At 42.0% G+C, this 26,430-nt stretch overlaps 1 protein-coding gene and 1 pseudogene across 1 annotated transcript in view; both read right to left on the bottom strand.

Annotated features, from left to right (window-relative positions):
- CDK6 (cyclin dependent kinase 6) overlaps window positions 1-26,430 on the bottom strand; it is a 356,418-nt gene that overhangs the window by 85,952 nt on the left and 244,036 nt on the right. The gene's annotated exons all lie outside the window — the stretch shown is intronic.
- LOC117355852 lies at window positions 24,617-26,279 on the bottom strand (annotated as a pseudogene).

Below are 26,430 nucleotides of genomic sequence, written 5' to 3'. Positions count from 1 at the left end.
TTTCCTCCAATTTGTTTTAGATGTATCACTTTGTAGTTTCAGGGTGTGATTCATTCTTCCATATAGAACTGCTTCAGATTTGACATTTGAAAGCTCTCTTGCTTGAATATCTTGAGTCAAGTCTTGCCACAACATTTCAATAAGGTTTAAAGTAGACATTTCAACTTTATCAATCTAAAACATGGAATTTCCACATCTTCAGCCATTTGGTAGGATTTACTTGAAGGTTTAGGGTTTTTGACCTGCTGCATCAGACTTTCACCTCAGCTTTGCCTCAGACAAATGGCTTGACATTCTGCTCTAGAATATTTAACACAATGGGGTTCTCTCTTTCCTACTAGTGTTCAGATCATACTCAAAAACTTGACCGGATCCCAAATTGTGCCAAAACATAGTCCATTCTAGTATGTTCATGAAATTTCTAAGCACTTTGGGAGCAAGTCTATACTATATACTTTCATTTAGGTACCCCGAGAAAATGGAATAGCACCTGACTACTCAGGTACCATTATGGAAAACTAGAGTAGCGGATAACATAGCTAGTTTTAAGAAAGTTTCCTGGAGGAAAAGTCCATAGTCTGTTATTGAGAAAGACATGGTGGAAGCCACTGCTTGCCTTGGATTGGTAGCATGGAATATTGCTACACCTTGGGTTTTGGCCAGGTACTAGGGATCTGGATTGACCACCGTAAGAACGGGCTACTGGGCTTGATGGACCATTGGTCTGACCCAGTAAGGCTATTCTTATGTTCTTATGGTATGCCTAACATTTAGGTGCCTGCAGTTATACCAGTTATAGAGCTAGTGCCTCAATGGAGGAGCTAGTGCCTCAAATCAGAGGAGTGTGTGGTGCAGTGGTTGGATCTACAGCCTCAGCACCCTGGGGTTGTGGGTTCAAACCCTGCGCTGCTCCTTGTGACCCTGGGCAAGTCACTTAATCCTCCATAGCCCCAGGTACATTAGATAGATTGTGAGCCCACCAGGACAGAGAGAGAAAATGCTTGAGTACCTGATTGTAAAAACCGCTTAGATAACCTTGATAGGCGGTATATAAAAAAATCCTAATAAAAATGCAGCATGGTTATACAGAACTTACAATATTCTATACGCTATGTGTAACTAGGAGCCTCTGTGCAATTACACGTTATGCTAAGTATCCTGTTAGAGAATAACGTTTAGGCACCCTGCTGTCACTTTTACAGGTAAGTATAACACTTATATACATAAATGTTAATATTTTAGACTTTTATGTGCAGAAGAGGGCATCTGTCAAGATTACAAAATTGTTCTTCATATGTTTTTAGCAATAGACATAGAAAACACATTTACGAGGGTGGTTTGAAAAGTTTGTTCAAAAAGCAAGTTAAATAACATAGTCCAGCGAGTTTTCAGTTTTTTTGTATTATATGAAAAATAGTTTAATTAAAAAACTGGAAACTTGCTGAACCTATGTACAGCCCTCATTGAAGACTACATTTTTAAAAAACTTGCTTTTTGACCAAACTTTTCAAACCACCCTCGTAACAGTACAGTATGTATTGAAAATTCCTAGTACTACTGCTTATTAAATTCAGAATTGGATCACATTTTCTGTGATGAATTTAATATCCATCCAAGAACATGGGTGAACAAAATAAATAGTGGATTTCACCTTGTGTCTACGTAAGATAGATAAGAGCTATCCTCTCTTCCCATTTTTGTTTTGGCAGCAGAACTGTGTACTCCTTAGAGCTAATCCTAACATACTGTATCTGTTACTAGCTGACTTACCTAGTATTGTTTGAGGAAATTCATTATCTAATGGTTGAAATAATAGCAAATGGCTAAAGTCAAATCCTGTAAAATATTTATTAAATCAGATTTTTATTGCCAAGTATTAGAATATACAGGCATCAATGTCGTATGCTGTGCTATCCCATAGAGCAGCGGTTTGTTACTGACTTTTCTGTATTAATTTCACACCTGATATAATTTTAAAAAATCAAATAGAAAATCTGGAGTACAACTACTGCTCTGAAGGTAGGGCACAGATCATGTAAAACACTGAATAATAAATTAATCCTGTTGCAAAAAACCCCCCAAAAAACCCCCAAAACAAAACTGTAAAAATCTTGTTAGGCAGTCAATTTATACAAAGCTGTGGGTAGATCTGGTTAAGTGGGTATGAATAGTCGCACATCATTGGCACAGACATAGAATTTTGTGACCATCAACCGAAACAGCTTGAGGTAGATTTAAACAAAATAGGTAATAGTATGGATCCCTGTGCTCCCTTTAGTACAGTGCCCAAAGCGATGTGTTGTTGCTGAACAAAACTGATTGCTGTCTACTTGACAAATAGGATTTGAACTAAGGAAATACTGGGCCAAGGATACCTGTTTCCAGGGCCATAGAGAGCTATTTGCAAGCAGTGCGGTTGCACAAGGTGCAAGGGAAGCAGGGGCTCCAAAACTGAGTCCTGTCTATTGCGTTCCCTTCTTGGCTATGACTCATAGGGCAGGATTTGAGCTCAAGGGTGTGTGTTGCACAGTGCGCATTTCTGGCTCGGGACAGTCCTACCTATTTCTGCCAGCCACGTAGACAACAGAGTTTTTTCTACAAGGTGTTCTACTACATGTAAATCCAACAATGTAATATATATTATAAAATGTGTTTGTAACAAGTTTTATGTTGACAAAACTACCAGGCCTTTACACATCAGATTTAATAAGCATAGATAAGCAGTATCAAGATTGAAACAAGAAACCTTGCTGTTCCCACTTCTCTTCTACCTGTACATTAGGCCAGTCATTGACATTGCTCACAAATAAAACAGCAAGATTCACTCCTATGCTGACATACAACTACTGCTCCCTCTAGGTGAAGATCGGTCCACCCAACTCACCAACCTCCACCACTGTCTCTCTGACACGAAGAGCTGGATGACAGCCAATAAACTCCAGCTGAATGCCTCTAAGACAAAACTTTGTAAAAGTATGTAGAGAAGACCAAGTGGCAGTTCTACAAATCTCTTCTAGGAAAATCACTAAAGCAACTCCTTGAGTGGAGTGTGCCTTCACTGAAATCGGAGGCCAGAGGATATAGGCAGCTGAAATGGCGTGATTGACATGGAAGCTAGAAACCACTTTTGGTAGGAAAGATGGAACTTTCGGTAGGAAAGATGGAACTGCAAGCAGGGTCATGCTTGAGTCCGGAAATCGAAGGAAAAGATCTCTACAGGACAAAGCCTGAAGTTTGGACATTCTCCAGGCAAGAGTAATAGCCACCAAAAGACTGTCTTGATGGTGAAATCCATCAGAGAAATTTGTTCCAGCAGAAAAGACTAGCTCCTACTGTCTCGCTTGTAGGAAAACAACTGGAAGTTGGGGGAGGGGGGTTAGGAGAGGAGGAGCAAACAGTTATGCTAATGAGGCTTCTTACAAGAGATCTTGTAAAATAATAATAATAATAATAACAGCTTATATACCGCAATACCGTGAAGTTCCATGCAGTTTACAAAAGATTAAGCAAAGGTACAAATTGACTGACTTCAAGAGGGGAAGAAGAAAGAGAAGTAATTAGACAGGAAATTCATTGTTGAGGAGAAAAGTGATCAAAAGGACAGTAGGTCACTATTGAGAGGAAAGAGATAAGTGGATCAGTTGTCAAGATGTTTTAGGAACAGGTGTGTTTTTAGACGTTTCCTAAATTCCTCATAAGTAGAGGGCGAAAGTAATTGTTCTAGGTCTTTACCCCATGATGCTGCTTGGTGTGAGAGAAGGAATTCATGGTGTTTTTTCAGTTTGCAACCTCTCACTGGGGGGGAAACGAAGTTGGAATGTGAACTTCTCTTGTGTCTGTTGGTTGAGAAGGAGAAAAGGTCAGTAATGTATTTGGGGGCAAGTCCATGTAATGCTTTAAAGCAGAAACAGGCAAATTTGAACTTTACACGTGCCTTCATCGGCAGCCAATGTAGCTGCCGGTAGTAGGGTGTCACGTGGTCAAATTTTTTTAGTCCAAAGATTAGTCTGACTGCCGCATTCTGCAACAGTTGTAGGCGTCGCATATTTTTTTGGGAAATTGCCAAATAGGCGATGTAGTCAAGCAGGCTTAGTACGAGGGATTGGACTAGGATTCTAAAAACCGATGTAACAAAATAAGCTTTAAGGGATCTGAGTTTCCAGAGAGTGAAAAATCCCTTTCTGATTAAGGAATCTACTTGGTCTTTCATGGTTAGGCATTGATCCAGAGTTACACCTAGTATCTTTATGGAGGGCTGGATAGGGTAACTAAGGTTATTGATACAGAGGGGTGATTTAATGTCAAGTGGATGTGGTGAAGCAATGAAAAAAGTCGTTTTATCTGAATTAAGTTTGAGCCTAAAGTTTGTCATCCATTGTTCCATCATGTTTATAGCTTCTGAAGCTTTGGAAATAGTTTCGGAGACAGAATTGGTGAATGGGATGATAATCGTAAAATCATCTGCATAACTAAATAGTTTTATCCCCAGCTGGGTTAGCTTTGTGCCCAGTGAGGACATGTAGACGTTGAAGAGCAATGGGGATAGTGGAGAGCCTTGGGGCACACCGGATGGATTGCTCCAGGTGTCGGAAAGCTCATAATTAAAACGAACCTGATAGGTGCGGGATATAAGGAAGCCACGGAACCAGTTCAGCACCTTATCCCGGATACCAATGGCATCTAGGCATTGCAGCAGTTTCATGTGGTCCACTAGATCAAAGGCAGAACTCATATCGAATTACATTATCAGGGCATTAAGGCCTTTACTAAACAGTAGGTGCAAATTGTCTAAGAAAGCCGCAATTACTGTCTCCGTACTGAATAATGGCCTAAAACCAGATTGAGTTTCATGGAGGAGAGAGAATTGATCAAGATAACCCATCAGTTGGGTGTGAACCAATCCCTCCATAATTTTTATAATAAATGGAATGGAAGCTACCGGTCTATAGTTGGATATTAGGGCTGAGGATACTTTACGATTTTTTAGAATTGGGGTTATAATAATGTGACCATTATTAGAGAGGAACTTCCCATTGACTACTCACATAGAGTGGGCTTGTACAAGAATGGCTGCTGTATTTTCTACTGGTAGTCTTGCAGTACTACTGCTAGAATCAGTACTACAAGACTATATCTAGAGGTCCTGGCAACCATTTTCTATATGGAACCATAAGGGACAGGAGCAAGCAGAGTTTGCTCCTGCACTAATGACTACTAGACCACCATTCATCTTCAAGTAGGACTGGGGAGAAGGCTTTCTGTGAATTGGGGGGATGGGAATGATGTTGGGATGGGAGGGGTTTTCAGAATGACATGGGGGAGGGGTAGAGGGATCAGCTTCATCACTACCCAGTAGTTATGTGGGTGTTGGCTGATATATACTAGCACCCACATAGCTATATGACCAAAGTTAGGACTGCTTTCTATGTGCTTAGTTATACAGGCACCAGCAGTGAGTATTGCTGACATTCACATAGTTTCCTGCTCCTTCCCAACTCCATCCTTGGAATGCCTCTCTCCTGTCCACTTTCAAAATGGCTACTTAGTGCTGATATTCAGCTACAGTGCCATTGAATATTGGTGGTTGACCCACTGAGTGGGAACCACAAAATTCCCTGCAGCTGCTTATGTCTGGTGAGAGCTGGATATTCAATGCCAGTACCCAGACATGGCTCAGCACTGAATATCTGAAAATGCTGCCTACCACCAGCTGAAAATTAACTGGGCTGTCACTTAAATTGCTTTGAATATTGGGCTCAGCAACTTTAAACACTAAACTATACTCTAAAACAGTTATATGAAACTGCAACATAGACTTTAAAGCCTAAACTATTTCCTATACTGCCTGTGCTAAATACAGTAAGCAGAGAAACTTAAGACAAAGACACTGAGATTACCTATTTAGCCCCAAGAATACTTTTCTCAAGTGCAATTCAATAGCAGGTAAAATATTCCTCAATGAAGTTTTCTTCCCTTTAGTAGGTCCTCTCATAGCACACTTCAATGATGTAATTGTTAATACAAATTTATTCAGAATTATGCAATGGTTTTCTAGGAACAGATAAACGAGCCTGGTATGCTGATAGGACTGCAGAACATTTCTAGGTACATTCGTTCCACAAATAAAAATATCAGTGAAAGACAGCTTACTGAGCTACAGAAGCTTGCACTTTAAAGAATCTTTTGCATGCAATGCCACCACATACAAAAAAAGTGGTAAGTTTAAATAAGGTAATCTGCTGCTCATGGTCAGCGGTTAGAAAAAAATGCCCATATATCTACACCTCTGAACTACTTCAAGTAAACAGAGATGGTCTACTTACCAAAATGTCAAAGAATATTGCAGAGGTGTTTTTCCAGGAAATACAGCTATAATTATAACTTAGAAAGGTCTATTTTCAAAAGGTATGCAAAAAAAAAAAAAGACTTGTTTGAGCAACTGAATTGTCAGCTAGTAACTTTACCTTTATTTGTTATTGCCCCCAATCAGGGGTGATTATATTCATGTTAAAGTATTTATGTTAAGGTATTTTTAAAAATGTATCTGGCTTTTGATAAGTTTTCACAGTATCTGTAGTCTCTTGGTATATACTTTCAATAAAAAGTTTAAAGTAAAAAGAAAAAAAGGAATTGTAGAGGGTGCTTGTGTGCTCAAGACAAGATGGCAGTTTAGACTAGAGCATTAGCTCTGTCCACTTCCTTACTTTATTGCTTTTAAATCCAGAACTCTAAGGGCTCCTTTTACTAAGCTGCACTAGCGGTTTTAGCACATGCGCTAGACGCTAACGCCACCATTGAGCTGGCATTAGTTTTACGTGTAGCGCGGGGGGCAGCGTGCACTAAAAATGCTAGCGCACTTCAGTAAAAGAGGGGGGGTAAGATTTACCCATGCATATTTATGCCATGTAGGTATTTAAAGGTCTCTCTCATATCTCCCCTCTCCCGCCTTTCCTTCAAAGTACAGTGGAACCTCGGTTTGCGAGTAACCTAGTTTGCGAGTGTTTTGCAAGACGAGCAAAACACAGCAAACTTTTGCCTCACAAACCGAGCAAGTTCCGATATGCGAGCACCTCCCCCTGCTCTAACCAGCATCGCACCCCCCGAACCGGCATCGCACCCCCCCGCAAACGCCCCCCCCCCCGCGAGAACCACATCGCACCCCTGTGCTGAAAGCGGCATCCGCCCGCCCTTCCTCTCAAACACGCTCCTTACCCTTTCTGCTGGTTGTGAGAGTGAAAGCAAGCTCCCGCCTCTTGCCTGGGCCGGGCCTTGAGCATCTGCGCATGCTCAAGGCCTTCTGGCTCTCGTTCCACCAACACCCCCCCCTCCACCTCGGTGTCAAACTGTCCAAGTAAGGAGACCACGTGTGAATGAAGTCTCTACTCTTGCGACTAGAGGAGCAAGCCAGCCTGGCTTCCCAGCCCATCAGTTTATGAAGTTTATTCCTCCAATACCAAAAGGAGGGAAGAACATCGGCCAGCCAATGGTTCAAAATACACTTCTTCCCCAAAATATAACATTTGCTCAAAAACAATTTTTCAGCAGAAAAAAAACAGAAAACGCAGTGAAGTAAGCAAACAGCATGTGAAAAACAGAAAGAGGGACATGAACCTGAAGAAGGCCCTGAAGGAAGGAGGCCAGGGCCCCTCCAAAACCCTGAATACTCTCACAACTCTTCACCCCCCCCCCCCCGAACTGTACCATTCCCTAGGTTTTTGCAGTCCAAATGCATGACCTTACATTTTTTAGCAGTAAATCTTAGCTGCCAAATTTTAGACCATTCCTCAAGCTTCACCATTTTGGTATTATCCGTAAAGAGGCAAATCTTACCAGACAGCCCTTCTGTAATATCGCTTACAAAAATGTTAAAAAGAACAGGTCCAAGAAATAACCTTGAGGCACATCACTGCTAACATCCCTTTCCTCAGAGCGATCTCAATTGACCACAACCCTCTGTTGCCTTCCATTTAACCAGTTCCTGACCCAGTCTGGCACTTTGGGGCCCACCATCAAACAACAGTTAACTTCACAAGCTGTAAGAATTGAGCAAACTTAAAACTGACTTGTGGCTCATGACTTGCAGCTACTGTGATTACCATGATCTTCCAGAAGATTCCAACAACTCGAGAGTAATTTCAAACAACTAAATAACAGATTACACCACAGTAATATTAAGATATTGGGCCTTCCAAAGAAAACTGAAGGCTGAGATATGCTATCATTTATAATATCTTGGATTTGGAAGCTTCTTGAGATAACTTTTAATCCGTCATTAGAGCTAGAAAGAGCTCACAGAACTCCATTGCATATTGTGCAAGGGGCTCCTTAGCTGAGACCAGTGATCGTGAAATGTCTCAGATATCAACAGACAACTCATTATACAAATGTTCAGGTTTTCATTGAAATTAGAAGGTAACAACATTTTCATAGTTGTGGACTTACATAAAAACACAGTACAAAGGAGGATCGTACAGCATTACATGATTACCTTGAAGAGCAAGTTTTCACTATCATGGAACACCCCCCCCCCTCCGATGCAACCTACAGTCATCTGATTTTGTTTAACTGCAAGATATAATTTAATTTTAGTTCTGGATTTTACAGATAAATATGTATTAGGAAATGGAGGTGGAAGTGTTCCTTTTTAGCTTTAGCACGATAGCACATTCAACATTGTCTCAGCACAATAAGTTTAATAGTTTTATTATTCAGTTGAGTTGTATATGTATTTTTTCCTTTGACATTACCATACATTTTTTTACTGGTACTATATTCTCTGACATACAACATGTTCTCACACGTCCAGATTTCAATTTCTTCCTCTGTCTTATAAAAAGTCCCTGATACACATCTCATCTTAACCCCTTTATATTGTATGGTGAGCCCTCCAAAACCCTCACAAAACCTACTGGACCCAACTGTACATCACATCAATAGCCCTTATGCCTGCAGGTGTCACCTGCCAATCAGGACCTTAGGCCCTTCCCACTGCATCCCAAGATGCATTGGAAGGGGGAAGGCCCATCATTCTGAGCACATGGCCCTATAGGCAGAAGGGAGTAGGCTTACCTTCTACCGATTTGTCTTCTAAAGGGGATTTTGGGAGGGGGGATGACCAGGGATGTCTGGGGGATGTTAGGGATCCAGGGATGTCAGGGGGATGTTGGGGGAGGGGTGTAGGGCTCGGCAGCTCTTTTTTATTTGGTTGGTTTGGAGGTGTACCAGAGGGGATTGGTACCTGTGAGGGAGGGAGGGAGAGAGGAATCTCCCTGCCTGTTCAGCTGATCCTGGCAGGGGGAATCCCCAATCAGCTGAGCTGGCAGGAATCCTTGAAACTGGCTCAGCTGATGGGGATTTCCCTGTGATACTGCTTCCCCCCATCTTTGGGTGGTGAGAAAGGGTCAGTGACCACTGGGGGAGTAAGGGGGATCATGCATTAATCTCTCCAGTGGTCATCTGGTCAGTTTGGGCAGCTTTGGGGCATTTAGAGGCAACTAAAACAGGTCTAACTTCTGTCTAGGATATCCTGGGAAAGCTTTGATTATTGCTGCAAGACATCTTCTAAGCTCGCACGATGTCTGCCCATAATATGCCTCTCAACACGCTCCTTTGAGTTCTGGATGCACAGCAGCCTAGAAGTGCTGCTGGATGTCCAGAAAGTCAGTTTTGATTATCGGCACTTGGATATACCGGCTATTAGGACGCCAAGTGTCAACTTGGGCTGGTTTTTTGACATTTCAAAGTTTTGGATTATGAGCCTCTGTTGCTTTTATATTGCAAACTTCCTAGATTTGACTTTAGTTAATATATCAAATAAACTGAACTGAACAGTAGGCATAGTTATGGGTGGCGAATAGGCATGGTTGACTTAGGTGTCTTAGGCATTCTAGATAGGTGCCTTTAAATTAGGTGAGTGAAAAGCTGGCCTAATGGAGTGGCATCTATCTTTAGGATGCCTAGCAATGCCTAAGTCAGCTTTGGTGCTACTACGAATGATTCTATAAATGGCGCCTAGCTGTTGATTGACAACTGCACTGAGAGGTACCTATAATACAGGTGCCATTAGGTGCCGTTTATAGAATTTGGGCCAAAACATCCACCCAAAAAAATCTCAGGAAGGACATACAAAACTCCTAAAACTAATGAATTGTGCCCTATTGGAAACCATAGGAGGGACCTACCTAGACACTACCAGTCTATCCACTGCACTCATACAGAGACCCGCTCATTCACTAAATACACAAACAACAAGAAAAAGGGGAAAAAAGTGGAGAAAAAGCTTCAGTCCATCTTCATATGGCAAAAAACTCCACTTATAAACAACCATTAATCAAGGTCCAAAATGTATCAGTTCACTCAGCAGTGAGAAACACTATAGTAGCCCTCGTAGGAACCACCTCATAAATAAAAAATCTAGCATGCCAAATAACAAAACTTCAAAAAATGTGAGTAGAGCAAGCAGCACATATATGAGTCTCAAACACAGTCAATGGTAAGCAGGAAAAAACAAACAAACACTTAGCTGCAGACGGTGTCCAGGCTGTCTTCCATGCATCCAAAAAGTGCAAGCCTGCCTGGCCCCGCAGCCACTCTTTCCCGATGGGGAAACCTCCGTTTCGCTAAGCTGCATCAGGGGAATGATTCCAGCCTACTCCACCGGCAACTGTAGAGGCTCTCCAAGTGCTCCAACTGCTCACATCCACACACATAGAAGCTGAGCGTCAGCACCCGGACTCCCCCCTAAAAGGGGGGGAGACAAGGGTGCGGGCAGGAGGTGGCAGACAGATTAAACACGTTCTTCACGAAAGAGGACACATCCAATGTGCCGAAACCGGAAAATACCTTCAAGGGGGATCAGGAGGAAAAACTATTATCAATAGAGGTGAGCCTCGAAGATGTACTCAAAGAGATAGATAGATTAAAAACTGACAAATTGCTGGGACCAGATGGAATCCACCCGAGAATACTAAAGGAGCTCAGAGACGAAATAGTGGAGCTACTACAGAAGATTTGCAACCTATCCTTGAAAACAGGGGTAATTCCGGAGGACTGGAGGATAGCGAATGTTACACCTATCTTCAAAAAGGGATCCAGAGGCGACCCGGGGAACTCAGACCAGTGAGTTTAACCTCAGTTCTGGGGAATATGGCCGAATCATTAATCAAGGATAGCATCAATGAGCATATAGAAAGAAATAATCTGATGAGAACCAGCCAGCATGGTTTCTGTAAAGGAAGATCTTGCCAAACGAACCTACTGCACTTCTTCAAGGGGATAAACAAACAATTGGACAAAGGTGACCCCATAGACATCATATATCTGGACTTCCAAAAAGCCTTCGACAAGGTATCCCCATGAGCGCCTGCTAAGGAAACTATGGAACCACGGGGTAGAAGGGGACGTGCACAGATGGATCTGTAATTAGCTGGCGGACAGGAAGCAGAGGGTAGGAGTAAAGAGACACTACTCTGACTGGGAAGCAGTTACGAGCGGTGTCCCGCAGGGGTCTGTGCTGGGACCACTGCTGTTCAATATATTCATTAATGACCTGGAAGTAGGAACGAAGTGCGAAGTTATAAAATTTGCAGACACAAAACTCTCCAGTAGGGTTAGAACTGTTGAGTAATGTAAAGAACTACAAAGGGATCTGAACAAACTGAGTGAATGGGCAAATAAATGGCAAATGTGCTTCAATGTAGAGAAATGCAAAGTCTTGCACATAGGGAAAGGAAACCCGATGTACAACTACAAGATGGGGGGATGGTATTGAGGAAAAGCAACCTAGAAAGGAACTTGGGGGTTTTGGTGGACCAAACAATGAAGCCGGGGGCACAATGCGCAATGGCCTCAAAGAAGGTGAACAGAATGTTGGGCATTATCAAAAAAGGAATCACTACCAGAACCAAAGAAGTTATCCTGCCGCTATATCGGGCGATGGTATAATACTGCGTTCAATACTGGTCGCCGTACCTTAAGAAGGATATGGCGACACTCGAGAGAGTCCAGAGAAGAGCAACAAAAATGATAAAGGGCATGGAAAACCTTTCATATGCGGAGAGGCTGGAGAAACTGGGGCTCTTTTCCCTGGAAAAACGGAGACTTTGAGGGGACATGATAGAAACTTATAAGATCATAAAGGGTATAGAGAAGGTAGAGAGGGAAAGATTCTTCAGACTGGTGGGGAAACAAGAACAAGAGGGCACTCAAGAAAATTGAAGGGAGACAGATTCAGACCAAATGCTAGGAAGTTCTTCTTCACTCAGAGGGTGGTGGATACCTGGAATGCGCTTCCAGAGGAGGTGGTAGAGCAGAGTACGATTTTGGGTTTCAAAAAGGGGTTGGATAAGTTCCTGAAGGAAAAGGGGATTGAAGGGTATAGTTAGAGGGGTACTATACACAGGGCCGCCATCAGGGCAGTACTACCAGTCCTGCATTCAGGGGCCCGGAGCTAACAGGGGGCCCGGGCTCCCCCAGGGTCCTAGGCAGTGTTCTAAGGCAGGGGCGCCAGTAGCTCGCCAAGGCAAAGTGACTCGATCACCCAGGACTCACTTTGTCTTGGCGATCTAATCTATCGGGCCGATCAGTCTTCTTCTCCCCGACGTCAATTCTGCAGTCGGAGAGGAAGTTCGAGCCAGCCTATCGCTGCCTGGCTGGGCGGAACTTCCTCTCCGACGGCAGAATTGACGTCAGGGAGAGGAAGACTGATCGGCCCGAAGCAGGGAGAGCATGCGTCAGCGTCGGCGTCAGCTTTGGGGCCTGTTATCCATTGGTGGGTCCTGTTCCCCGATGGCAGCGGCAGTGGCAGTGGCTTGGGAAACGGCAGGGAGAAAGAAAGAAAGGGGGCAGGCAGGGAAACAGAAGGAAAGAAGAGAAACAGAAAAAAAGAAAGAAAGGTCAGGGAGAGAGGAAGAAAAAGTTGGGGGAGGGAATGAGGTGTGGAGGAGAGAAAGCATATAGGCTGATAGAAGGGAAGAAAGATTGGATGCACAGTCAGAAGAAGAAAGTGCAACCAGAAATCACCAGACAAGGTAGGAAAAATGATTTTATTTTAAATTTAGCAAAGTGGAGGCAGTATTACCACAGTTTTCAAAGGAATTTGCCCAAATAACTTAATAGTTAACTGGGTAAATTCCCAGAGATGAAAACTTCCCTTCACTTACTATGCACAGTTCTGAATTTATATCTGCTGTCTATATTTTACAATATGGTCCCCTTTTACTAAACCGCAATAGTGTTTTTTAGCTCAGGGAGCCTATGAGCATCAAGAGCAGCGCTGGGCATTCAACGCAGCTCCCTGCGCTAAAAACTGCTATTGTGGTTTAATAAAAAGGATGGAGGGTATATTTGTCTATTTTTGTATGGTTGTTACTGAGGTGACAATGCATAGAGTCATCTGCCTTGACCTCTTTGAAAAAAAACCAGAATAGGAATGATAATTAACATTTTCTCAGCGTATAGTGTGCTTTGTGTTTTTTAATTTTATTGTTGGTAGATCATTTTGACTTGGTCATTTTAAAGTAGCTCACAAGCTCAAAAAGTTTGGGCACCTCTGAGCTAGAGCGTTGAAACTGTGTATTTCTATTTTATCCCCCCTTTTACAAAACTGTGGAGCGTTTTTTAGCGCCAGCCGTGGTGGTAGCAGCTCTGATGCTCAGAATTCTATGAGCGTCAGGGCTGTTACCACTGTGGCTAAAATCTACACTACAGTTTTGTAAAAGAGTGAGGGGTTAGTTTGTGATGACATATTCCATACTAGGCGAAGGTGTTTTCTGTGTTCTGTATGTTCGAAAGACATGGTTTTCTGTTAGGATTGACGGTGTAGGATTGATCTGTGCTGGTCTGGTTTGTTTAGTTTTACAATGGGTATATTGATGTACTGCTCACTGCAATATGTAAGATGCTGCCTTTTCCTAGGTACTCATGTGTGACGTGTGGTTTGTTACTAAAAATCATGTTTTTCTTACAGATGGGGGGGTGCCAAAAAATGATGGGCCCTGGGTGTTACATATGCTACGTACGCCACTGTATGTAAAGATACCAGAAAGCTGGCGTAGCAAAAACTTTAAGTAAATTGTTATTCTTCTAAGTTTTGAGTATTTAACCCTCCCACAATCTCACGGGCACTCGTTTCAAGTTTATTGAGATTTTGATTTAAACGCAATATCAAATATTTTCAATGCTTATAACAAAAATAAATTTGGGGGAATAAATAAAACCATTTGAACAATAAACATACAAACATATCCATAGATGATTAAAATTACATAAGGAGTACAAGGATAAACTATATTTGTTTAAAAATGTGTTCTCCGCGCCTGCTCATAAATTTGTTGACTGGAAGGATCCAGCAATGTGGCCAGATGCCATTCAGGACAAAGGCAGAGAAAGAATTGTGCAATTTGGATTAATGATGGAAGATGATTTAAAGCAAATGGCACAGACTATGAGTAAAGATCTTGACGGACGTTCTTTTTATGAATATCTCCTCTATGCCAAATCACCCAATTGGCGTGAGAAGATTTTAAGGGACTGGCTTAGGTGGAGCATTAACAGAAAAGTATGTGTGTATTCGGCCCATGGAAGAAGGGGGGGGGGTTGTCGGGGGGGATGAAGGGGTGCGTGGGGGGCCCAATAGGATTGCTCAGTAAGGGGCCCAGAAATTTCTGATGGCGGCCCTGACTATACAGGACAAAATGTCTTAAATAAAGGACACTTTATTTAAGACCTGGGGGGCCGCCGCGGGAGCGGACTGCTGGGCACGATGGATCTATGGTCTGACTCGGCAGAGGCGATGCTTATGTTCTTAACATCTCTTCACTGAGTACAATAAACCAGTCACTAAGGAAGTTTTTATGTTTATTGCATGTATTTGAAATAAGAGAAGACTTCAGCAATATTATAGTTGAAATGTACTCAGCTGCTCTGGCTCAAATGGAGGCTTTATGTGGTGCTACCTCAACAGTGCAGCATCACATCCTTAGTTCTCCAGTCCCCACTAATTTTACATATACTGTATATCAAAATATACAGTCTACTATATATCACAAATTTCTAGCATATCATTTGAAACAACACTTAAGAAGCACTTATCAGACTATGAGGCTGTAAGGCATTATACTATAGCTTGACTTAGCTCAATGGGACTGCCTGTTTCACATCACATTGTCCATGTGATTTGTGATGGTTGATTCGCTGTGATGGTGCATCATGTCTGAGAAGGTGCCATTTTGAAGCCAGCACCGCCAGCACTATTGTGGAAGCGGACAGGCTGAATGAGTCAGTACACACGGGTGCAAGTTCACTTGTAGATATGGATGGTTTAGTTTAAAAGGGTGGGCATCAGAAGACACTTTTGATTCAGTCATTTCCTTTTCTTTGCAGTCTTAGGTGAAGGAGTGTTACTGGGATAGCTGCTCCTGAGGAAACTTGATGTGAAACGGGCAGTCCCATTGAGCTATATGCAAATATGATCCTTTCAAATAGTGAACTGGGCATGCCTGCGCTGATCCAGGAGAGGTGTAGAGTGACAAGTAAATTTTTCCCTTGAACAGAGGAGATTGAGAGGGGACATGATAGAAATATTCAAGATAATGAAGGGAATAGATTTAGTAGACAAAGACAGGTTGTTCACCCTCTCCAAGGTAGAGAGAACAAGAAGGCACTCTCTAAAGTTAAAAGGGGATAGATTCCGTACAAACATAAGGAAGTTCTTCTTTACCCAGAGAGTGATAGAAAACTGGAACGCTCTTACGCAAGCTGTTATAGGGGAAAACACGCTCCAGGGATTCAAGACCAAGTTAGACAAGTTCCTGCTGAACCAGAACGTATGCAGGTAAGGCTAGACTCATGGCATTGGTCTTTGACCTGAGGGCTGCCGCATGAGCGGACTGCTGGGCATGATGGACCACTGGTCTGACCCAGCAGTGGCAATTCTTATATTCTTTTCTCATTCCTGCTTTTACTTATTTTTTTGCTGTGTAAGTCTCTACTCTGTATGCCTCTTGAAATAAACAGAAAGGATAGATATTCCCTATTTGGCTCATTATATTCATTATCTTTCTGCTTGGCTTAAAATCTTTTTGCCCTGCATGATTGCCTTAATGGATAGGAGTGTGTATTCCTATTGTTCATTGGTAGTGCTGGACCCCTAAATGGAATATATTTATGGGGTGCAATAGCACTGACATCTACAGTATATGTTTATTATTAATAGACCATCTGGTCAGTGGCGTAGCAAGGGTGAGAGACACTCAGGGTGGTTGCACCCCTCCCCCATCCTTTCTCCACCCCCCACCCTCCTTCCCTGCCTCTTCCCTTCTCCCACACCTGCCTATGCTGGCTCCAATTTCCCATTGGCCTTGGGAATATACAGATAAGGACCTGTTTTTGTTTAAGGGGGGCAGATTGGGACTTATATTTGTATGAGGGAGGTGGTATGCTGGTACTGTTTTTGGCTGAAACTGTGTGGCAAATTTCAGCCAGTCAGTTTCAGCTCCTTCTATAAACTATGTAAGATATGTGCACATTCAGGGCCAGATTCTGCAACCAGCACCAGTACCAGCCACTGCCTCCAAAACTGGTACCGGTTGCATGTCAATCATATATCGGTTACAGAATTGTGGCCATGTGTAAAGTAGATGCTGGAAATGTAGGCCAGAGTTTTATTGACCTACATTTCTGGGGCCTACTTTACAGAAAAATCTCATCCTCAGAGGCTCCTATTGGTGACTTCGGTCACTTCCGGTGCAAGCCACACTCACTTTGACTGTAGGCACCGGTAGGCACCTATGTGGATATTGATGGCCTGTTCTGTAGGCGCCTACATTTTTTTAAAAAATTCATTTTTAATTGGTTTTAAACAACACGGTCAATTACCGTGCCGTTTATCGTCAATTAAACCAATTAAATTAGGCAGCCTAATTTTTGGCACCCCTAACCACCTAACTTTTGGCATCCCCACAAGAATCAGGGCTTTATAGAACACAGCAGTTGCAATTTTAGTATTTACACATATACGTGCACGCAAACCTATATTCCATTATTCTAAACATTTGTGCACATACTCAGCGTATAAATGTTAGCACTTTACAGAATTACCCTCTAACCCTCAACCAATAACTGGTATATAGATGAAAAACCTTTATTGAAAATAAGGAAACAATATTTAATCTAATGTTTAAGATTTCTCAGATATATATTTATGCTTCAGTTTGCTAAGCCTTTTAATTTATATAAAATAATTTATACTAACAACAAGTTTCCATATGAGACTTGTGTTTAGTTGGTTGATATGGTAACAAAATCAGTGATTGCCATGACAAGAGAGGATGTGGTTGCATTCTTATAAAGTATTTCATGTCTAGCATCTGAAAAAACCCCATCATGCATATGTACTGGAAAAGTCTCAGTTTTCCCTTGACTTGAATTTCTGTTTAGATTAAAAGCCAAGAGTAATTAAAATTACATGCATAATCTGCCAAAACCAGAAATAATCCATCATAGATAAAGAGGTAAGAAAAGAGAAATGCATTTGCCTGTTCTTCAAAATATTTTGAAGTCTACTACAATTAGCTATTTCCTGTAAATTAAAATGCAATTTTACCATGTCTATATGTGATCATCCTACATATGTTAATGTGATTTAGGGGTGAATTTATCAAGCTGTGTTAGAGCACAAACCTACTTTAATTACCACTTAATGCATGTTAAAGGGCTCTAAAGCCTAACACAGTATTAAATAAGTTATCCTGAGATATAAAACATACAAGTGCATGAAAAGCAGCTCATTACTATATAGTAGTTACTCACCTGTAGTAAATGTTTTCCAAAGACAGCTGGCAAAGTATTCCCATAATTGGGTGATGTCTCCGAGAAGGAGCACCAGTGCAGATGCTGCCCAGTATTCCCATCTCTTTAAAAAGCCTAAGGGAGGGTATATGAGAATATCTGACCTGCTGTCCTCAGAGAACATGCTCTACAGGTAACTTTGCTTTCTCCAAGGACAAGCAGGCCATAGTATTCTCACAACTGGGAAGCCCTAACTTGCTGAAAACAACAAACAATGGCAGTGTTGTATAGTGACTATGTAAGTGTGATTAGTTACTGTACTTAAATGACAGTTTGGTTACTTTTACTTGCAAAGAAGTACAGGATAACATTTGTTACTTTTATTTGTGCTGAAGTAATAATTTTGCCAATTTTTACTACTTTTACTCAGTTACATCTGATGCTTGCAGTTAAAAGTAAAAAGTAAAAGTGGAAGCAAGATGTAAATGATGATTCCTCTGTAAACCAAATGAAACAGTGAAACCAGGAACAGGATTTTAGAAATATAGAAACATAACGGCAGATAAAGCCAAATGGCCCATCTAGTCTGCCCATTCGCAGTAATCATTACCTTTTTCTCTCTCTGAGAGATCCCATATGCCTATCCCAGGCCCTCTTGAATTCAGGCACAGTCTCTGTCTCAATCACCTCTTCCGGGAGACTATCTCACGCATCTACCACCCTTTCCGTAAAAAAATATTTCCTCAGATTACTCCGGAGCCTATCACCTCTAACTTAAGCGTATGCCCTCTCATTGCAGAATTTCCTTTCAAATTAAAGAGACTCGACTAATGTGCATTTACATTACATAGGTATTTAAATGTCTCTATCATAACTCCTCTCTCCTGCCTTTCCTCCAAAGTATACAGATTGAGATCTTTAAGTCTGTCCACATATGCCTTATCACCAAGGCCACACACCATTTTAGTAACTTTCCTTTGGACTGACTCCATCCTTTCTATATCTTTTTGAAGGTGTGGCCTCCAGAATTGTACACAATATTCTAAATGAGGTCTCACCAAAGTCTTATATAGGGGCATCAATACCTCCTTTTTCCTACTGGCCATACCTCTTCCTATGCAACCTAGCATCCTTCTAGCTTTTGCCATCACCTTTTCAACCTGTTTGGCTACCTTAAGATCATCACATACAATCACACCCAAGTCCCGCTCTTCCGTCGTGCACATAAGTTCTTCACCCCCTAAAATGTACCGTTCCCTTGGATTTTTGCAGTCCAAATGCATGACCTTGCATTTCTTAGCATTAAATTTTAGCTGCCAAATTTCAGACCATTCTCAAAGCTTCGCCATGTTATTCACACTATCCGGTGTGTCTACTGTATTGCAGATTTTAGTATCATCCGCAAAGAGGCAAATCTTATCCGACAACCCTTCAGCAATATCATTTATAAAAATGTTTAAAAGAACAGGCCCAAGAACAGAACCTTGAGACGCACCACTGGTAACATTCCTTTCCTCAGAGCGATCTCCCTTGATCACTACCGTCTGTTGTCTTCCATTCAACCAGTTCCTGACCCAGCCTGTCACTTTGGGTCCCATCCCAAGGGCACTCAGTTTATTTATCTGTGTGAAACAAGGCTTTGCTAAAATCTAAATACACCACATCTAGAGCACATTCTCTATTCAATTCTCTGGTCACCCAGTCAAAGAAATTGATCATATTTGTCTGACAAGACCTACCTCTAGTGCAGGGGTGCCCAAATGGTCAATCGCGATTGACCAGTAGATTGCAAAGGCAACACGAGTTGATCACGTTGCCTTTGCAATCTTTTTCTCCCTGCTGCTTCCCCGAGCCAGGCCTAGCGCGTACAAGCGCCGGACTTACAAAACTTCACCTCTGCCGTCAATTCTGACATCGGAGAGGAAGTTCTGGGCCAGCCAATCACTGCCTGGCTGGCCTGGAACTTCCTCCCCGATGTTAGAATTGACGTCGAAAGTGAAGTCTTGTGGGCCCAGCGCTTGTATGCGCCAGGCCTGGATCGGGGAAGCTGCAGAGAGAAATCACATTGGTGGCTTGGGGGTAGGGAAAGAATCATGGAAGTGGAGAAATCAGCATGATGGCTTGGGGGCCAGGGGGAGAGAGAAAGAAAGGTAAAAAGAAAGAAATATTGGCTTTACAGAAGAAGGAAGTGCAACCAGAGACTCATGAAATCACCAGTCAAAAAGGTAGGAAAAATGATTTTTTCAATTTGGTGATCAAAATGTGTCCATTTTGAGAATTTATATCTGCTGTCTATATTTTGCACTATGGCCCCCTTTTACTAAACCGCAATAGTGGTTTTTAGCACAGGGAGCCTATGAGCATTGAGAGCAGCGCAGGGCATTCAGCACAGTTTCCTGCGCTAAAAACCGCTATTGCAGTTTAGTAAAAGGGGAGGGGGTATATCTGTCTATTTTTGTATAGTTGTTACTGAGGTGACATTGCATATTTTAAAGTCATCTTCCTTGACCTCTGATAAACCCCCCCCAAATACAAATGATAATTAACATTTTCTCTGCGTACAGTATGCTTTGTGTTTTTTTAAATTTTATTGTTGGTAAATCATTTTAAAAGTAGCTCGCTAGCCAAAAAAGTGTGGGCACCCCTGATGTAGACCTTACTGCTTGTGCTTTTATGAGATTCTTGCAAGGAGATTCTAAGAAAAAAATATCTGAATGGGCAGTAAAATTTAAGTTTGTACCTTTCTCTTATTATATCCAGTATCCATTGGTCTGATCCTATCTGGGTCCACTAACTTCTTGAACTAGCTGCCATACCAGGACAGGCCATAGGTCCATCAGGCCCAGTATCCAGTTTTCAAAAGTGGCCAATCCAGGTCACAAGTACCTGGCAAGATCTCAAATAATAAAACATATTTTATGCTGCTTATCCTAGGAATAAGCAATGGGTTTCCCCAAGGCTTCTTAATAATAGCTTATGGACTTCTCTTTTAGAAAATTATTCAAACCTTTTTTCAACCCTGAAAGCTTACTGCTTTCACCACATCTTCCAGCAATGAATTCCAGAGTTTAATTACACATTGAATGAAGAAATATTTTCTTCTGGTTTGTTTTAATAAATAAATAATAATAATAAATACTCACTCACATACGAGCTTCATTGTTAGCATTTTTGGAAACAGTAACAAGTGATTCACATCTACCTGTTCCACTCCACTCAGTATTTTACAGACCTCTATCATATCTCCCCTGAGCTCTAGCCGCTTTAGCCTTTCCTTATAGGGGCGTCATCCCATCCCTTTGGTCATATTCATCGCCCTTCTCAGTACCAGAAAGAGAGTGGATTATTCTCTTTGAGTACCCTTGGAGCTGTACAATAATAAAAAAATATTGAACTGGTACAATTTTCCCATCGAGCAACAACTCCTCAAAATGCAGTCAAATAGGAAGCAAGAGGAGTAAGGACATGTAAGAACATAAGCACATAAGAATTGCTGCTGCTGGGTCAGACCAGTGGTCCATTGTGCCCAGCAGTCCGCTCACGCGGTGGCCCTTAGTTCAAAGACCAAGTTAGAACTTGTCTAACTTTGTCTTGAATCCCTGGAGGGTGTTTTCCCCTATAACAGCCTGCGTAAGAGCATTCCAGTTTTCTATCACTCTCTGGGTGAAGAAGAACTTCCTTATGTTTGTACGGAATCTATCCCCTTTTAACTTTAGAGAGTGCCTTCTTGTTCTCTCTACCTTGGAGAGGGTGAACAACCTGTCTTTATCTACTAAATCTATTCCCTTCATTATCTTGAATGTTTCGATCATGTCCCCTCTCTTTTTAAGGGAGAAGTGGCCCAGTTTTTCTAATCTCTCACTCTATGGCAATTCCTCCAGTCCCTTAATCATTTTAGTTGCTCTTCTCTGGACCCTCCGAGTAGTACCATGTCCTTCTTCATGTACAGCGACCAGTGCTGGACGCAGTATTTCAGGTGGGGGCATACCATAGTCTGGTACAGAGGCATAATAATCTTCTCTGATCTGTTTGTGATCCCGTTCTTAATCATTCCTAGCATTCTGTTTGCCCTTTTCGCCGCCGCAGCGCATTGCACAGACGGCTTCATTGACTTGTCGACCAGTACTCCCAAGTCTCTTTCCGGGGAGGGGGGGGGGTGTCTCTCCGAGTACTGCACCAGACATCCTGTATTCGTGTATAAGATTTTTGTTACTGACATGCATCACCTTACACTTATCCATTTTAAACCTCATTTGCTATGTCGCAGCCCATTTCTCGAGCGTGTTTATGTCACATTGCAGGTCATAGTAACATAGTAACATAATAGATGATGGCAGATAAAGACCCGAATGGTCCATCCAGTCTGCCCAACCTGATTCAATTTAAATTTTTTAATTTTTTCTTAGCTATTTCTAGGCAAGAATCCAAAGCTCTACCCGGTACTGTGTTTGGGTTCCAACTGCCGAAATTTCCGTTAAAACCTACTCCATCCCATCTAAACCCTCCCAGCCATTGAAGCCCTCTTCAGCCCATCCTCCCCCAAATGGCCATATACAGGCACAGACCGTGCAAGTCTGCCTTAGTACTGGCCTTAGTTCAATTTTTAATATTATTTTCTGATTCTAAATCCTCTGTGTTCACCCCACGCTTTTTTGAACTCAGTCCACAGTTTTACTCTCCACCACCTCTCTCGGGAGCGCATTCCAGGCATCCACCACCCTCTCCATAAAGTAGAATTTCCTAACATTGCCTTTGAATTTACCACCCCTCAACCTCAAATTATGTCCTCTGGTTTTACCATTTTCCTTTCTCTGGAAAAGATTTTGTTCTACGTTAATACCCTTCAAGTATTTGAACGTCTGAATCATATCTCCCCTGTCTCTCCCTTCTTCTAGGGTATACATATTCAGGGCTTCCAGTCTTTCCTCATACGTCTTCTGGCACAAGCCTCCTATCATTTTCGTCGCCCTCCTCTGGACCGCTTCAAGTCTTCTTATGTCCTTCGACAGATACAGTCTCCAAAACTGAACACAATACTCCAAGTGGGGCCTTACCAATGACCTATACAGGGGCATCAACACCTTCTTCCTTCTACTGGCTACGCCTCTCTTTATACAGCCCAGCATCCTTCTGGCAGCAGCCACTGCCTTGTCACACTGTTTTTTCACCTTTAGATCTTCGGACACTATCACCCCAAGGTCCCTTTCCCCGTCTGTGCATATCAGCTTCTCTCTTCCAAGTATATACGGTTCCTTCCAATTATTAATCCCCAAATGCATTACTCTGCATTTCTTTGCATTGAATTTTAGTTGCCAGGCATTAGACCATTCCTCTAACTTTTGCAGATCCTTTTTCATATTTTCCACTCCCTCTTCAGTGTCTACTGTTACAAATCTTGGTATCATCTGCAAAAAGGTCTTCACAATCCTTCTGCATCCTCACTACTCTGAATAAATTTGTATCGTCTGCAAATTTAATCACCTCGCTCCTTGTACCAATTTCCAGGTCGTTTATAAATATGTTGAAGAGCACGGGTCCAAGCACCGAACCCTGCGGCACTCCACTCGTGACACTTTTCCTCTATTTGCAGCTATTTTCTATCCTGCTTTCAAGGTAAGGTAAAGATGTTAAACAACACACTGAAGATGTACAGGACATGAGAACTATAGCGTGTTATTCTGCGTTCTCAACCATTGTTGCCTCTAAGCTGAGCGGGAGTTCTCCAACTGCACTGCTGCCAGTGGAGGAGGAGGGAGGCAGGCAGTGCTTCAGTATTGTGTTTTCAGTCACTTGAGACAGGCAAGTTCCCTGGAATTCTGCAGAGCTTGCCTGTCCTTCAGTATTGAAAATGTGATAGTGATACAACCCCCCCCCCCCCCCCACACACACACACACTGGTAGGACTATAGGTGGAGGGCTACTGGGAACCATAGGAAGGAGAAAGGGAGGAAAAATATTCCAAACTTCCAAATGCAGTCATAACCTAATGCATTTCCATAACTGCATAGAAAGAAAGTTGGGAGGAAACTGCAGTTAGGATTTTTTTGTTGTTAGAAAAACAGAGCGAACCAAATTGTGCAATTGGAGATACGAGTCAACATGTGTAAACACTGGAAAGGAAACCTTGGCAGGAAGTAGTATAGGTTAAAAAGAAAGACAGCCTGGTTTTGAAGAAAAAGCTGCCTCCTCTTATCAAGAGTGCTAGTTGAAAACCACTACCAAACTGTACAAAGACTGAACCCCACAAGTTAGAAAACAAAACTTCTGAGAACTGGAGAACTTACTTAACTAAGTAAGTAAAGGCCTCAAGATCTGAGAGATAAACAACATCCATCAAGACAAACTACTCAGAACTTCAAGCATAAATGCAGCAGGTATTTTCAGGATGCAACACTGCCAAAACTTCTAGAATCTAGGCTAACATACAACTAATCTTTTCAGGGAGCTATATCATATAATTTCAGGCTGATATCCCTGGCCTGTAAGAGAGGTAATACCTTCAGGTTGCAATACAACCAACAGCCTCTGACTGTAATAGAGGCAATCTGGTGAGGGTGCAACACAGCGATACTATCAAGTTAAGACATGGGCAATACCTCTAAAACAACTGATACCTTCCAGGAAGAAATTATTTGACTGGGATAAAAAAATGAACTATCCCTCCTAACTGGCCTCTTTAGGAAACAGATCAAAGTATATCCAGGCTCTCAACAGGAACCTATATAGGAGTCTGGATGCTAGCCATGATTATATCTCCTGGCTACAAGACATCTGAAAACTTAAGGTTGTAGTGGAGCTGATAGCCAGAGCATATAGCACAGGAGAAACTTCAAGGCTTATAAGTAGTCAGTCTTTTTATGCTGACATACAGCTGATAGTTTCTGATGCCACACAGCTGGTAGGCTAAGGAAAAAACACAGCTGATAGCCTTAGGAAATGACACAGCTGATAGCTTCAGGAAGTCACACAGCTGATAGTGTCAGAATGCAAGACAGCTGAAAGTCTAAGGATGCCAGAGAGCTGACATCTCAAAACAGCCAACAGCCTCAGGATACAAGAGATTTAATAGTTTAAAGCTGGAAAATAGCTGATGTTGACCCCTCACACCTGCTGACAGTACATTGCTGATGTTGACAACTCAGGATGCTATACATCTGACCTTCTCAGGATACAGTTCTGAAGGAGTTGGAATTCTCGAGTTAGAAAACAATTGAAAGTTTCCGTGAAAAGCTGTATGGAGTCTTGCAAATTACAACTTATAAAATAACTAAATTACTGAAGATAGTGTCAAACTTAATAAAATAGAAATATACCTAGAGAAGAATTCCCAGATGACGTTCAGGAAACAAAAAAGCTTAGTTATGGGGAGATAATCTAAGAGATTGCCTCAGAAGGAGAGTCACTCCAAATACATGATATCCAGTTAATGAAAAATATATTCCTCCAGTGAACCTCCAGTAGGTATAACTTGCCATCAACAAAATTCTGCTGACTGAAGGAGATATCAAAAGACAGCACAGATTGCCTTAGACTAGAGTAACAGATTATAGGGGAGAGCTCCAACTGCCTGAACTTAAAAGCTGCTGAATATAAGAGGAAGTCTACCTAGTTCTGTCTGTAAACTGAGATATTGAGCAGCTTGAAAGGGGAAGCCAACTTACAGGAAAAGTAAAAGCATAGAGATGCTCTCAAGGAAACTGCAGGTAGCCATCCAAAGGCTATCAATGTTATCAGTGAAAGTGAAAGCCAAAGAGGAACAAATATAGGTATATATGAAAATAAGTTATGACCATCCACCACACAAGTAGAATTTAAATTTAAGTAGAGGAATGACATCAGCCGTCCAGCTGATAGCCATGGTTATGTGTATTCTCCTCTGTTCAGAAATCACATCCATTGAGCACAAGAACAGCACAGACCACACAATATAATAAAGCACTATCAGGCAGAGAAATGACATTAAGACCCACAGAGGGACACATACAACAAGCCATGGCCAAATGATAATCCGGTCTAGTCTCAGTGCAATAAATATAAATTGTAGGATATTGACAGAACACATGATTTCCAACTCTAAAGACCTGTCGTGGCAGAAGCACCATATACAAGCTGCTACGGACAAGGGAGATACAAAAAACAGTGGCATGAACACTAACAACCAGAAATGGTTTCCTCTCTCGATTCTGTCACAGACCAAAACTCCAAACATCAGCAGGAGCAGGTGGATCCCTACAGCAATTAACATTGCCTTAAACTCCACACAGGTTTCACCTACTGCCCTGTTTTGTGGGTTTCGAGCCCATACTCCGGTTCCCACAGAAGCACCAACTATGACCATTATCTTCCACAACCATATTGGAGCAAACAGCCCAGAAACTCAACTGTATAATACCATCCAAATGGAGAGACAAAAAAACAGAAAACAGCAATAGGCAGGCAGAATTAAGAAATTTGCTGGGATTGAAATCTTGGAAGAGACCCCCGAGATTCATGGTACTAAAGATCTCCCCCGGTGCCTCTATAGGGTGGACATAGCATTGCACCTCACACAGTACACTGCTTACGGTTTCTGAGGCTCCGAACTGGCCTCGACTACTTCTAAGTGGCCTACTTCTACATCTAAGTGACCTAAGACAACAAAAG

Source organism: Geotrypetes seraphini, chromosome 2 (genome assembly GCF_902459505.1).
Source record: "Geotrypetes seraphini chromosome 2, aGeoSer1.1, whole genome shotgun sequence".
NCBI classification, from domain to species: domain Eukaryota; kingdom Metazoa; phylum Chordata; class Amphibia; order Gymnophiona; family Dermophiidae; genus Geotrypetes; species Geotrypetes seraphini.
Note: the sequence above shows the minus strand (reverse complement) of the source record. Positions and strands in the feature narration are given on the sequence as shown.